This window comes from Pleurodeles waltl, chromosome 5 (assembly GCF_031143425.1).
Source record: "Pleurodeles waltl isolate 20211129_DDA chromosome 5, aPleWal1.hap1.20221129, whole genome shotgun sequence".
NCBI lineage: Eukaryota > Metazoa > Chordata > Amphibia > Caudata > Salamandridae > Pleurodeles > Pleurodeles waltl.
In genome coordinates this window covers 1,694,089,793-1,694,106,364 of record NC_090444.1, presented here as the reverse complement: position 1 = coordinate 1,694,106,364, position 16,572 = coordinate 1,694,089,793, and the positions used below count along the sequence as shown (strand labels likewise).

The 16,572-nt window shown below is 44.8% G+C and overlaps 1 protein-coding gene across 1 annotated transcript in view; it reads right to left on the bottom strand.

The window, feature by feature from the left end:
- Positions 1 to 16,572, bottom strand: part of MFSD2B (MFSD2 lysolipid transporter B, sphingolipid) — a 291,098-nt gene that overhangs the window by 115,470 nt on the left and 159,056 nt on the right. The window lies entirely within an intron of this gene.

The window sequence follows — 16,572 nt, the reverse complement described above, 5'->3', positions numbered from 1 at the left end:
TGAGAAGACTGTGAAACCTAAAATTCAGCCTATGGAAGTAAGGGAACGCCCCACTCAGCCGTGGGAGGAGGATGCCTTGGACATTCTGGGACCTATCCTTGGGGAAGGTTGTGATATGTACCTATTGGTGCTAATTGATCTGTTTTCCAGGTGGCCGGAGATTAGATTTACTAGGAGTATTGAGACAAGACAGGTAATTGATTTTCTTAAGGAAGTGTTTGGGAGAGAAGGGCTGCCTAAGAGCATTCTCACTGATAACAGGGTACAATTAGTATCGAAGGAAATGGAGAAGTATTTGGCTGACTGTGCTATAATCCATAAAAAGTGTGCATTATACCACCCCGAAACCAACGGCATGGTGGAACGATTTAATAGGGTGTTGAAGGAGACTATAGCTTTAGCTAAGGTTGGTGGATTGAGCTGGAAGAAAGAAGTGATTAAGCGGGTTGAAGCATACAGAGTCTCGCCTCATGCCATTACTGGGAAAACACCTTTTGAGTTACTCAGGGCCAGACATCCTAATACTTTGGTGTCACCTAGGTGGGTAAATGATATGGGAGCAAGAACTGTGGTGGTAGTGTCGGATGAGACTTGGAGACAGGATGAAGAGAAAAAAATAAAAGAGCGGAAGGAATATTTTGATCGCAGGAGGTCAACTCACACAACCAAAGTTAAGGTTGGGGATTTGGTGTTTTGATTCGTAAGCCTGTGAATAAAGGAAGGAATGTTGATAAAGTTAAACCTTTAAGGGTAGTGAGGCTGTTCAACAATGCAGTAAGAACGGAGGATTCCAAGATATGGAATTTAAATAGTGTAGTGGTACTGAAATGTAAAAATGTATGGAATTGATTTATATGTATACTGTTGTGTTTTTTTTTTTTCCTTTCTCTTCTCCTTTGTTTATTTCTCTTAGCTTGTAAAGGGGGGAGGAGTGTAGTATGTCATAGCTTGAAGAATGTTTAAGATGTCATAGCATGTAGAACTTAGAATTGAGAAGGGTAGAGATAGAATCCAGCAGTGAGGACGACGGAGACTGAGGAGAAGGAGTTGGTGGAGCTGGATGGGGCCTCTGTAAATAAATAAAAGCTACTTTGTGAATCCGAATGGCTCACCGTGATTTATGGACCCAACTTTACAGCAGGTCATATCTCAGATGGCCTTTGTTCGATCAATTCAGATTTAGAGCATGGGCAGACAGGGTCCTTGACAGTGGCTGGCCGTCAGTGGCTGGGTGAGTGTGGCTTGGAGGATGTGTGGAGAAGGGCACACCCCATGCTTAGGGATTATTCCTTTTACTCAGCAGCGACCAAGACATACGCTCGGCTTGACCTTTTCTTGGCTTCACAAGAGTTCCTTTCCCAAGTTAGGGAGTCGGCGATTGAGCCTCGGGTACTGTCGGACAATGCTCCTGTCACCGTGGAGGTTGCTATGAACATGCAGCGGGTGGGGGCGTCGGGGTGGCGATTCAGGGACTCGATGCTTCAAAACGTTGCAACAGTGGAGGCGATCCGAAGTGCAATAGCAGATTACCTTAGTTTGAATGACGATGGGAGCACCTGCTTGGCGACGTTGTGGGAGGCATTGAAGGCGGTGGTGAGAGGTGAGGTGATGTCGTTGTCCGCCAGGAATAATAAAGCAAGGAGATTGATGAGAGAGTACCTGGGACAGAGGGTGGCGGTACTGGAGCGCTCCCATAAACATACGGGTACCCCTAGAGTCTGGCGAGAGCTTGAGAAGGTAAGGAAGCAGCTGAAACGGCTAGATTGGGACAGGGCAGAGTATGCGGTGGCACGCCTTAAGCACAAGTATTATATTGGAAGTAATAGATGTGGGAAGCTTTTGGCACATCGGTTACGTGCGCAGCGTGCGGCGTCGACGATAAAGCTGGTTCGTTCTCCCTCGGGAGCGGAAGCGCGAACGAGCGATCAAATTGCGGAGGCATTTGCGGAGTTCTATCGGGGATTGTATGAGGCTGAGGATCCCGGTAATGTGGCTCCTGAGGCATTCCTAAAGGGTACAGCCATTACTTCTCTGGGCGAGAGGGAGGCGACCTCATTAGATCAACCTATAAGGGCGAAAGAGGTCATATCAGCAATCTTGCGTTTGCAGCTGGGGAAGTCCCCTGGACCGGACGGTTTCACAGCACTTTTTTATAAGACTTTTTGTGTGGAACTCGTACCAATATTAGTGCGGCTTTTCAACTCCTTCCGTGCGACGGGAGTTCTAACAGTCAGTATGTTGGATGCCACTATTGTGGTTATTCCTAAGCCGGGGAAAGACCCCGAAGAATGCGCCTCCTATAGGCCGATCTCGCTCTTGAATATTGATGCCAAATTATTTACAGCAATACTTGCAAATCGTCTTATTTATTACATGCTGGGCCTTATGGATCCCGATCAAGCAGGTTTTATACCGCACAGGCAGTGTAGTGATAATACGAAGCGATTGCTTCATCTACTGGATAAAACAGACCGCTCACGCAGAGAGGCGCTTTTCCTTTCTATTGATGCCGAAAATGCGTTCGATAGAGTCCACTAGCCATATCTGTTCAGGGTGCTTGAGCGCTTTGGGTTGGGCCCGGGTTTTATGGCATGGGTCCGCTGTATCTACCAGGCGCCTCGGGCTGCGGTCCGGGTCAATGGGACGCTTTCTTTGCCATTCTCAATCCAACGAGGGACCCGGCAGGGGTGCCCGCTTTCACCTCTCTTGTTTGCGCTCTATATGGAGCCCCTGGCGCAGCGGCTGCTGTATAATCCTCAGATCACGGGTGTGAAGTTCGGGGGCGATGAGCATCTCATTTCTCTGTATGCAGACGACGTGATTCTTACCCTGGCAGAGCCCCCGACCTCGCTGCCTGCGCTAATGGGGATACTTGATGAATTTGGCCGGGTCTCGGGATTCCGGATGAACATGCTGAAGCTGCAGGCCATGAGCAGGTTTATTAGCGACGAGCATGAAAGGGATCTGAAGGCCCGATTCCAGTTTATATGGTCATCCTCGAGGCTTCCTTATTTGGGGATTGATTTAGCACCTTCTGTTGCTAGAACGGCGACTCTGAACTACACGAAACTGATTCGGGAGGTGCAGCGGGATCTAGAGACCTGGGGGAGACTTAAGATGTCTTGGTTGGGCAGGGTGGCGGCGGTGAAGATGACCATCTTACCACACGTCCTGTGTGTGTTCCAGGCGCTTCCCGTGACGCCTCCGCCCCGAACGATTGCAACCCTTCAAACGGCGGTTCTGAGATTCATTTGGGAGGGTAGAGCGACGCGTCTTCCACGCCGGGTTTTGTACCCAAGGTGATGGGAGGATTAGCGGTTCCCTGCCTCTTACAATACTTTCAGGCAGCGCAGTTGCGTTTTCTACTAGAATGGAGTCACCCGTCTACCGAGAAACATTGGTGCTTTATGGACCAAGCGGTGGCAGGCTCCCATATATGGAAGGAGCCCTGGCTTCGACGCCGCCACAGGGCGAGCGGTCTTTATGCATCTCCGATCACGGAAGTAACGTTGCGTGTATGGGATGCGGTGGCTAGTAGACTGGGGCTGACGACATTCCCATCCCCAATGACCCCCCTGGGTGCGAACCCTGACTTTGGACCGGGCCTACAAGTGGAAGCGCTGCGCCGATGGTATGAAGGGGGCTGTAAAAGGGTGGGATATCTCTTTGACGAGCAGGGGGTGATCTCCTTTGACCTGATGAGGGAGACATATGGCTTAACAGAGGCAGACAGGATGATGTACTATCAAATACGGTATTGGGCCTTGTTGCCAGCTAATAGAGCATTAATTGATAGGCCGTTAACGCCGTTTGAAAAATGGATCCTAGTGAAGAAGGATGATAAGCGGGTGATCTCGGAGCTTTACGGACTATTACAGGGGGAGGGTCGCCCGCCTTAGTCTAAGGGCCAGTTGCGGTGGGAGAGGGAACTGGAAAGGGAACTGTCTAACGAAGATTGGGATAGCATCTTTTACAGGACACACCATACGGCTTACAATGTGGCAGGCACAGAGACAGCCTATAAGGTGGCCTCCTATTGGTACTTCACCCCAGCACGGATTCACGCTTGGGATCCCACTAAGTCTAGCCTCTGTTGGAGGGGGTTTGGGGTGGGGGTTCGCTGGTGCACTTACTCTGGCATTTCCCCAAACTTCATCGATACTGGGAGAATGTTATAGACACTATTGATGCAGCGTTTGGTACTCAGATCCCCAGATTCCCTGCGTATATCTTGTTGGGTCTGCCCAATCCGCTCACCTTCCCCCTGAGATCACTGTAAGGGCGGCAGATGGCCCTGGCCCTCAATGCGGCACTGCAGCTGATATTAGCGATGTGGGGTACGGACAGGATCCCGACATTTACATCATGGCTTCATAAGCTGTGGTTCATTCTCGCTATGGAGAAGCTTACTCTGACCTCGCAGCAGCGCAATGGCAATTTCAGGGACCTTTGGCAACCATTTTTACAGATCTTATCCACTGAGTTCACGGAATTGACATGCCAGGCTTACTTGAGAGTGCTGGGTTTGACTTGAGCTTTTGGGATTGTATTGTGGGAGAGATTTTTGGGAGAATCAGGACCACGTAGGTGGTATGGTCGGGAATCAAGTGATTGCTGTATGGCGGGCCAGTTGCGGGGAAACAATGTTGGTGTTTTACTGAGTATTTCTATGTTTTATATTACTATACGTGGAGTACGCTTCATATTGCAGCACATGACAGTGGATGACCCTTCTGGGGGTGAGAGCACGTAGAGGAAGTCGAGAGGTGGCCTATTGGGACATGGTTGGCCAGGAGAGGATTGTTATGGTCTACCCCCACGCTTTCAGACAAGTACTGCTGCATTGTGATTGTCTTATTTTGAAGAGTTGTAATTGAAATGTTTATAACTTGAAATAATAAACAGATTTGAGCCATAAAACTGTTACAATTCTTTCTTGTCCTAATTCTCTTATAGCTTTGACGCCCAGTCAATTTCTATGTGACAAACTAGCCATTTTCTTTTCAAAATAGAGTTGAGACGGTTTATTGTAAATTTGTTTCCAGTCATCACGCAGTTCCACCGGCTTTGGAACTGAAACCCTCAGCACTAGAAATACTGAGCTTCTGAAGTTCCCCCAGCTCATGGAAGGAGTAACTAAATTAATGTTTTCAACCAAGTCAGAGGCCCTCTCAGTCCCTTGCCCCACTAAATTCCTCCATGAGATAGTAGAGGCAGTAGGAGCCCCCCTCACTACTTTACTGAATAATATTATCATTTCCAGACAGTTCCCAACTAAATGGAAAAAACCTTCCATATTCCATCTGTTAGAGAAACCTACTCTCAATCCCAACAATGAACAAAACTACTGCCCAATTTTGTGCTTGCCAATGCCCGCAAAAATCCTCGAAAAATAGCTTAACACTGCACGCTCTCACTATATAAAGCAAAGTCCTAGATGGAGCTCAATATACTCTTAAAATAAAACATAGCATGGAATCAGCTCTGCTAGCTGCCACCAGATTAGATCCATCATGGACAATGGAGGAAAGGCTGCAGTGATTCTTTTCGACCTATTTGCAGCCTCTGACACTGTGAATCATTCCATTCTCGTTGACAGCCTAGATAAGATAGGGGTTGGTGGAGCGGCGTTAGATCTGCTTTGCTCTCTAATAGAGAGCAGCCTGTCTCTCTTGGAGAATTCACGTCCAAATCGTTATCATTGCTCTGCGGTGACCCTCAAGGGTCATCACTAAGCCTGAGACTTTTCAATGAATATGTAGTTCCCCAGGTCAGGCTGATCCATTTCTTTGGCTTTTCAATTTCCTATGCCGACAACACCCAAATTATGCAGTCGATCTCCAGTGACATTGAGGATGTTTCACAAAACTTCAACAGCTCATGAGTGAAGTAGTATGTTGGATGAGACACAATTACCTTAAATTAAATTCTGAGAAAACCAAGGTCCTCCTTTTTGGGAAAGATATTTCCTTTTTTAACCCTTCTTGGTGGCCACAACATCTGGGCCCCCAAACCCCTGTCCTAAAGGGCAGGAATCAGGGAGTGAGCTTCGACACAAAGCTCCATTTTACAGATCTAATTAATAACCTCTCTTCCACCTGTTTCCTCCTTTTAAGAACCTTGAGGAAAATCCTCCCTTTGCTCCTCTTTGACCTTCAGAAAACAGTAATTACCATGCTGGTTCTGTCCAGGTTAGATTATTGTAATGCCATTTATCTAAGCATTCAACAATGCTCCAAAAATAAACCTCAAATATTACAGAATGCTAGTTTGGGTAAGAGAATATCCAAATTGAAATCTGTTTCTCACACACTGTTGGACCTCCACTGGCTTCCAGTTAAGAAGGGAGTAGCCTTTAATGCGCTGTGTATAGCTCACAAATCCTTGCACAACACAAGTCCAGAGTTCCTAAGGTAGAAATTCCTATGATACGCACCTAGGAGAACTCTTCGATCTACTGCTACATCTAAAATATTGATAATTCCCAAATTAATAAAATCTCTTTGGGTGGCAGAAGTTTGTTTTCTCTACATGTCAACTCTGAAATAAAATGCCTTTGCATCTAAAAAATCTGTCTAATGTGTCCTCTTTCAGGAAACAACTTAAAGCCTGGCTTTTTCACTACCCTATTAGTCTCACTCTGCCGTGATTCTTGCATATGCCAGAGCTAAAAGGTCCTCGGGCATCTACGTGCTTAATAAATATTATTATCATTATTATTATCATTATCAACGCAAGCAGCGGCTTTCTCAACTCAAGCAGTAGTGAACTGCCATGTCTGCCCACGATGAGAAATCGTCCCAGGAGGCTTTTGTTTGCACTTGAAAATTATGCTGGGGATGCAAATTCCCACTTGCAATCGCCAACTTAACATTGGGCAGCTGCACATGAGAAAAAACTCTGCCATGCTCTAGGTTTTAAATATAGTGGGATTACAAATGGTCCAAAAAAACTCAATACACTGTTTTAACTTGTCTTAAACCCAAAGCAATGCAAAGTGGTCTTATTCAGGACCTTCTTGGTTTTACATATGCTCGTCAAGAAAACAGTAAATGTTCCACATCCTCAATTTCATAGTTACAAACTACACAGTGCAATGGCCTATCCAAATTAGACTTCCACTTATTGATAAACTTGTTCACTTGCAGTATACCCAACCTATATTTTATGTATAATGCTTGTGCATGGGAAGATCCATACACATCCATAATAGCGTTCCAGGGCAGGAGCTGGTTTAAAAGTTAGGAATTCGTCAACCAGGCCACCAACCTTAGCAGTACAGTGAAACGTGTTTATTTTATTTTTCCAGAATGCCTCTTTGATCATGAATGTGGTGTTATTGTTTAATGATGTGGGATTATTCCAGAGCATGCTCAGTCCTGGATTGCTAAAGAGTGTTTTTATATGCCTGAACCAGGGGATAAGATTCCAATTCCAATGGTTCCTTACTTCTTCCGTAGCATATCTTTGGGATGAGAGTTCGGGAGTTATCTACAATCTTACCCAAAAGAGAAATTATTTTAGTATTGCTAGATCACTGATTCTCTTTATGCCCATACTAAGAAACAAGTTGACAATTGGTGTGCTCCTGGGCAGGTTAAATGATGATGTCATTAAGTTATTTCCCTTTACTGTTAACCTGCTAATACATCCTACTCCCCAGATTTCTGCCCCATAAAGGGCTGCGGCCTGACCTTCACCCCTATAGACCTCAATAGTTGCTCTGACAGATCTTGGAGTGGGTGCTTTATACTTTTAACAAACCACAAAGGCACTATGGAGTAGGGTAATTTCATGTTTTGGAGTTGAAACTCCCATGTGCCAGACCTGTCCCACCTCACTCCCAAATAATCAAAATTTTCTGCAGTATGCAGGGCCACCCCATTCATACAGAAGTCTCCTCTGTGTGATTCATGGGGTCTAAGGACCATTATCTTTATATTTGAGGTGTTTACCTTCAAGCCCTGGTGATCGCAAAGTGAACAAATTTGTGGAGCAGGTTTTGTAGCCCAGCTGGGGTGAGGGGCAGCAACTTAATATCATTTGCAAATAACAGTGCGGGGTATGTTCCACCCCCTAGTTTAGGGAATCATGAATGCGTGAACCCAAACAATTGATCACATTGTTCGTATATATAATTAGAATAATGGGTATGCGCTCTGTAAGCTCGTCCCCTCATCGAAGAGTATGTCTACAACTGTCGACTTTTGCAGGTTTTCAATCAGACTGATCAGTAATTACAAGGGTTGGATCTATCCCCCTTTCTGAACAAAGGGATTATTTCAGCTCCATGGCATGACTCACGTATTCTGCCTCCTGGCATGATCCTATTAAATAAAACATTTGAATAAGGTTCCCACACAGTTCATTCAGACTAATCCTGCAGCTTTCCCAGCTTTTAAAGACTTGATGCCTTTGAGTGTCTCTTTAAACAGAATTGTATAGGGACATGATCCTTACTAGTTGCTGAGTCACAGATCATTTTTGAAAACTCTTTATTAGATATGGATTCTGGATCATGGGTGGCATACATTTCCTTGAAATGAGCCACGCATTGTTGTGGCTGTACAGAAAATTGAAGAGGACCACATGCTTTGGGGTTGCCATGTGCCACAAAAATGTGCCAGAATTTTTGATGGTCTCTACGTTTTGATGCCTCTACCATGGCCACGCAGATAGAGTAAATCAAATTCTGCCTTGCAGAGGAGGTGGTTGATGTATTTTAGTTCGCAAAACACTAATGAGTTCTTGGTTTCCCTGCTTAGTTGCCTTTATTATTTTTTCCTTGACCCTTTGGCACTCAGCTGTATCCTCAGACAGTGCCAAAGTAGTCATCTTATTACTTCTTGGGGCTTCTTTAATGCACAATGGGTATAATGCCTTGAACAATTCATTATGCAAATCTAAAAATAAACACATATCAAGAAGATCTGTGTGTATAAGAATCTAAAATGTTACTAAATTGAGGGTAGATTTCTGGTATCTTATCACCATTTAGACTTAGGGCCTGATTCAGAGTTTGGTGGAGGGGGTTACTCCGTCACAAACATGACAGATATCCCGCCCACCGTATTTCAATTCCATTATAGCCTATGGAAATTGCAATCCGTCAGATGAGATATATGTCACGTTTGCAACCTCTCTGCCAAACTCTAAATCAGGCCCTCAGTTTTGACCATTTTACTGTGTTTCCGGTGTTGCCTAGGGTTAGCACCGTTTCAGAATATCTGGTCTTTCCCATGATTTTTATCAGCAATTCATTTTTTAGGATTAATTTGAGAGCATTGTGGTCACTATCCAGCATAGGCACGATTTCAAAGGTTGTTGCTTATTTCCAAAGGTCAAGATCTATGAAAACATAGTATAGTCTATTCTGCTCTGTAGGTTACCCCTTTTAAATGTAAAACCGGGAGGGCTATTGGACTCAAATCTCCTGTTACAGGCTCGTAAGCTATAGGTCAAGGTGATGGATATTAACTGCACTGAGGAAGTCGACCAGGATTTAAAGGGTTTGATGTCCAACCTCTGGATTCCCCTTGCCTCATCTTCCATATCAATTGTTGATGTAGGCCATCCAAAGGTTCAAAGGTGGTACGTTATCTATACTTTCAGCAAGTTGTTGGACAAGCAGTTGTAACATAGGGGATTCTTTACACCTGGGTACTGTTCGATTGTATACATTATACACATTTATCTTGCAGCCATTACTTTCTCTCAGGGTCAAACCCAGAATAACTTTACTGTTTAATTCAATCTTTTTAATGGACATACTTATTCATATCAGTAAACCAACAGAAGGTCGACTAGCATTGAATGGAACTGCTTCTATACTTAGGGCCTGATTACGAGTCTGGCGGTCCTAGGACCTCCAGACTCACAGTGGTGGACGGATCGCAGCAGCTGTGGAGCCCCGACCGCCACATTACGAGGCTATAATCCCAGATCCCGACAGGCTGATGGCAATGCTGGTTGTAAACAGCTAGGGAGGTGCTGAACTCAGAGCCGTCCTGCTGATTGCAACCTTGTTCTCCCCCAGCCTTTTCATGGTGGTTTCAATGCATGGCAGTGCAGGAGTCCCCCTAGCCAGCACCCTTGAAATGCGCACTCTTTTGTGCAGACAGTGCACATTTCAAGGGTACTGGCCCCCTGCGTACTGCAGCATTGCCGCAGGCTCTATTATGAGCCGGCAACAGTGCTTCCACATCTGTCTCACTGGGCTGACTGGCGGGAACCAGCCCAATGGGAAAGTTGTAATGGGGCCGGCAGGGAGGTCGCCAGCACCGCAACGACCTCCTCATCAGGAGTTTGGCAGACAGATATTCCCATCCGCCAAACTTGTATTCAGCCCCTAACTATACACTTGTACAAAAACTTCTTCTAAAGCACACGTCTCCTGGAGCATAATAATATTGCATTGGTTAATAAAGAGACCCCAGTCATGGTCTGTAAGTTTTGTACAAAGTCAGCTAGATTTCAGGACAACAAGTAATAGACAGTTGAACACTCCTCTGTCAGTTGCTGGCCTAAAGGACTAGAGTCTGCATATAGAGAGGTATAATTTCGTATGACTATGTCTAGACTTGATTTATGGCAGCATAACCCAGTCTGAATCTGCAACTGGTGTTGTAAATCATATTTGCCATGTGGAGCATCACAAAAAGTTAGGATAGAATTATACAGAATTTGTGCATGTTTCACAGATGATAATGGTATTATAGGAGTCTTTAGAGACAGGTCGTGCAGTTTCAGTAGAATTAAAGGTGCACTCTCCATTTCTGGTTCAGAAGAATAAATAAAGGGCCCAGCAATAATGTTGTTGGTTTCATATCTAGAATTTGGCTCAGTATAATCCAGTCAATCAACTTCCTTAAGTGGGGAACAAGAGCCCTCAATGCTGAGCTCTGCCTGATTTGTTTTTGCAACTCTGTGCTTCCGATTATGAATGTAGGGAGATGTCAGCAAGCTGGATTTCTGCTGCAATTTTGGGTAAGGGAGGTTGGACAGATGATTGGAATGAGAATCCGGTGCACTTTTAAACTGAATATTTGAATCTGTGGGTGAAAAAGTTCGAGCCTCCAAAGCCAATTGTCCATCAACAGTGGCCTGATTTCTCAATGTTAGTTTGATATTATCATAGGTATTTTGAGCGATTGACGAGCGTTGCACAAAGATATCTGAATGGGTCAATGAAAGGCACTTGTGATGAACCCCTGTGTTACGTTATTGGCCAATGATTTTGTTGATTCCCTTTACCACTGCGCTAAACTAGGAACTCCTGTCATGTAAATAATAGAACACTTGACTGTCCGTGATGATATCATCGAGAATCTGTTTGAGATCGATTAGCACTGGAATAAGGGGTTTAAATAATGGTGGGAGTGAAGGATAAGCCATTTTACTGCACTGTGATGTTAGGGTATTTGCATTGTTCTCGTAATTTAAGTGTGATGAAGTCCTTATGACGCTCGATCTTCCCCCACTCCAGGGTGCTGCCACTCGCTCCCATCAGAGTAAATCCTGACAGCAATGCCCATGTTACAATTGGCGGGAGCAAGCAGAATTGTTTTGCCCATTGGCCTCACATGCCTCAGAGCATTTGGAACATGAACGACAACTAGGTCACTCCACTCGACACTGCTAGGGAGTTCCTAGGCTGGCGGTGGTGCCTGGACCATGGCTTAGCATATTAGAAGAAATCTTTCTTGTGTTGCCTCTGCCTTTAAAGGTTTTTCTCTTGTCCATTATAGGTTTAATTTTTGTTAGTTAATTGCGCTAGCACTTCCTGTTGCAGCTGGTTGAGTCATCTCTGGGGCTTCCGTAGAGAATAGAGCCAAGGGGGTGGCCCTGCCTTGCCTCTTCTAGGCACTGCTGCACATAGGATGGGCCTGCCCTTGGCTGTGGCTTCACCCGAGCACATCCCCGCGGCCCGTGTGCATCCCACACAGGGGAGATGCGTCCCACACAGGGGAGATGGTGAGGCGATGATATAGTGTGCAACAGTGGAAGATTCCTGCATCTCCTCCACTCCTGGGGCAGATTCTGGGACTCAGAGTACCTGATGCAGCCACAGCAGCAGACAAGCCCCCCTACAGGCTCCTGCGCAGCGAGAGATGGTGAGGCACTGTTATAGTGCTCAGCACAGGAAGTCTCCTGCAGCCCCTCCTCTCCTGGGGCAGAATTCTTGTACTCCAAGTTCCTAATGCTGCCATAGTAGCAAATAAGGTCCCCTACAGCACCCCTCACCACAGGAGATGGTTAGGCACTGTTATACTGCGCAGCGTAGGAAGACTCCTGCAGCCCCTCCTCTCCTCTGGTGGAACTCCGGGACTTCGAGTCCCGAATGTGGCCACAACAGCAAACAAGGTCCCCTTCAGCGTCCCTAAGTTCATATGCTCTGTGCATATTGAGGCCCGATCACAGCACTTTATAATTCCATTAGTTATACTGTACACTAGACTTTGCTATGGTAATTATTCATTTTTCTCCAACAATGCCCAACTCTGAAGATCTTGACAAATGGCAAAATGCATATTTCATGGCTCATACTATGAATGAACCAGATAATTGTGTTGAGCACCAATTTTAATTCAATGACTGCTTCATCTCGCTTAAACCTTGCACTCTGGAAATTAATAAGGATGGGTCATTATCTTATTCTGTATTAAATACTAAATATGCCATACTTGATCACAGATTGCAGTTATTATTGTCTTGGTTGACTCACAATCCTGAGTGTGCTTAATGGCTTAACTGGTGGAAGAAGACAAAGCACAGTGCCCGACCTTTGAACCAAGGCAGTGGAACCCTCCACTATACATTTATCAACACTGAAAAGTTTTCTTTGGTCTCACTATTTGAGGGTCTTAATGGCCTGAAGCGTGACTACCTCCCTCAATCTTTCTCTCATCTAGTAAGATAGAAGCTTACCAAGCAACCTTGACAACTTATCTTATCTTAACTTATCTTATCTAGACTGAAACTAGATTAAATATCTTTGACTTTGTTTAGTTCGGAATATGCACTTAAACTCAGAATCAACATCCTGAACCAAAATGTTGTGATGTAGCCTGAAGTTTAAATGTATATGAAACTGACTGCCTACCTAATTTAGGAATTGTCTAATTATCATCTGTGGAGGCCAAACCCCAAGAACTCAAAATTAGTCAAAAATGCCTTGATGGGCATTGACTTCTCTAAAAAGTGATGCATAAGTCGGCATGTATACTGAGATTTATTGGAGATATTCTGTAGTGAAACCGATCTTGTTTTAATGGGGAACAGGAGTTAGATTAGCCTTCTGGCTTGTGGACCTGTGCCCCGTCACCTAGTGACTTTTACACTACTTAGCTTGCTCTGTTTTAGCACAATTATTTAATTATATGTTTCCAAGATGGCTGCATTGTTTCTAGTTAGGCCAACATTTTAGTTTCAAGTTATCAGTGCCACCGCACTAAGGTGTCACTATCGAGCGACAATGATAAACAAACTGTAGGTATTCACATTAGGTACTATCCCTCTTCACGCCTTTGAGGGAATTGTTTACATAAATTGCCGTCCCAAGCATGTCTTGTTATCTATTGCTTGAGAACAGACCTACATCAGGGGTCCAAGCAGATCTGTATACATGCACCTCACTCAGACAGATAGTCAGAGAGATTCCGCCCAGATGCCACTGCTGCTACTGATACTGCACGTCACCTTGATGCAGACCCAGTCTTCGTTTCCCTATGGAGTCTGAGCTAGAGACCTCATCCCAAGGTAACAAGGGTTGGGGGGCTCTTCTCGTGGACATGGCATTGGCAGATTAGGTTTAACACACCTAGCTCTTTTTTAGGTTAGAGATTAGTTTCATCATTGTAGGGTATTAGGACATATTTCATATTTCATGTCACTTCATGCCATTGCAAGATGGTGGGAGTCTTTGTAGTAATGAATCTTGTCTTCACAATTCTGTTTCTTGCATTATTCATTATCCTAATCATTGCAGCCCATGCAACCTATCGTAGATTGCAGTTTTGTTAATAAAACCTATTGAAAACTTTACCGCATCTCCTTCATTGCCTGTGTTTGATTGAGACATATTGTTCATGTGAGAAAGGGGTAATCTTCATTTAACCACAACACTCCCTGAGATGTCACAGTCTTGAGCCCATGCGTGAAGGCTGCCACAGATCACCTTTTACTGTTTGGGTTTTTGGTGAGGTGCTGCTTGGGAGCCGGGAGGGTTGGGACAACAGTTGCGACTTGTTGTAGGACAGGCATAGTCACACAAACATAAGTACTGTCATCCTTAAACTAGCAGTCTTGCCTAGAGCAAGAGTCTAACTACGACATGGCGCCACCAACAATGGTGTTTAGGCACTAATTTACGGATACCCTGACTATCACTGTCTCACATACAACGGATACCCTGAGTACCATTATACGGAGACATCCGTGGTCTTGGGGAAGATCCTCCTCAGCTGAACAGGGAGCGCATAATTAGGCTGTAGGTTGTTTGAGCTTGAACCATTAAAAGGACTTTTCTCCCCACTTGGTGTTCCATCTCTTTACTCACTTCACAATATGGCTAACACCATAGACATTCATGAGAACGCTAGACAAGCATCAACTCTACACCTAGTAGCGATTGGCTTAACAGATGAGGGTGGGGATGTCACATTCATATTAGAAGCTAGTGAAGCTTACCAAACAGAAACATTCTACTCTTGGGTCACCTTTCCTGAAGAAGACCAAAGATCATTCACATTCCACACATAAACAATGTGAACTCTGACACCAGTGTGTCCAGCACCACCAGCACCTGCTGGATACCAACTGGCTACTGCTGGGATTCAATCTACAAATAGTACATTCTATCATGGGAGAGAAAATTCCATTCTGGATAGGCCAGAAAACAAATCAGCTGGAAGCTGTGTTGCCCCATATGGGACCACAGGAAAAACATAGAATTCTCACAATGTGCTTGCCCTTCGGGATGGTTCCGTCAGTGGATGACTGCACCACATAGGGTGCAGTCTTCGCTGCAATTTATACTACCACACATTGTAACCCGACACTTGCCAATTTACTGGAAGTGTTAAAACAAATTCAGATTGAGCACATGGCTGCACCAGCCCCAGATTTGGGGATGAAATTAATGCGTAACTTCAACGCAGTCTCCTCAATCATACTCAGTAACATTAAAGGGGAAGCGGTAGCACTGGCTATATGCCAGCGCATCTGAGAAATTCCACACTTGGAACAGGAGAAACAGCTACCAAAAATTATCTCCGACACCTATGCCAGTATAGGATGGGATAGTTTGGGAGTCAAGCCGAAAAAGCTCGAAATACAAAGTACCACCCCTAAGGAAGGTACTAAACAAATACAGGAGGGTTCCAAGAAGTGAGGGGATAAACAAAAACAATTTAAAGACAGACAAATTCAGAGAGCAGATTCTCCACACCAGGAGAACTCTGGCAGGAGATATACTCTTAAAAACAGAGAAAATATAAAAGTTCCTGACAGATATACTGATTCCTTTCAGGATGCACCGGATAGACGTAGCAAGAGAGGGGGCCATCCTGATCAACGTCCTGAATACATGAAACAAAAGAAAGACTTAACAGTCTTCAGACAAAAAAGAAGACAAGTCCCCACAACAAAAGCAACAGTTAAAAAGAAAAAGGTCAATTAAAAATGCCAATACACTTGAGAACATTGCTGAAGAACAAGACATAAGCAGTGACACTGTTAGACAGCGCAGCAGAGATCACAATATGTCACCATAGTCTGAAAGATCATCTGGATGTGGCAGCAACTATCAATTACATTACAGTTGAGACTGCGGACGGGCATGTCCTCCCACCCAATAGCGTTTATGATTTAAAGATCAAATTGAGGGAAACGTGGAGCGCAGCGTTGGTGTGATAATTTGGGATGAACTTAGTTGTGATATCCTGCTGGCTGAAAGGGATTGGCCACCTGAGCACGTCCGTAAGTTCCCACATGGGCAAGAGGTCATTATGCCTTCTTTCGCTGATTTTGTTCCAGAAGCAGTAAAACAAGCCTACGCTGCCAACTGGGCTTTAGCGCAGGCACTTACGTTGTGCCGCAATCACGTAGGTTGGGACAAGGATTCTCTTTGCCATGTAATGCCTATTAGGTCTACACCCCAGCCTCAGCCACAATATCCTGTTTAACATGAAGCTAAAGCTCCGGTGAGGGAGATCTTCACTCAGTTTGAGTACCAGGGAGTAACTGAGCCCTGTGTCTCTGCAATGAATATCCCGTTATTCCCCGTTACAAAACCTGACCATTCTTACAGAAAAGTCTTAGATTACAGACACTTAAAACAGTCATACATGCACATACGCTATACAAAATTCACATAGCACAGCACTAATTAATAACATAGTGCTAAAAAAATACAAAACAACCTTGGATATTTCCAACGTTTTTTTTCGCCCACAACTTAGCACACGAAAGTCGGGATCTGAGTGCATTCTCATTTGGCTCACAAAAACACTTCTGCCATTTGCCCCAAGGCTATAAGAACAGCCCAGGGTTGTTCCTAGCCCGTATAACATC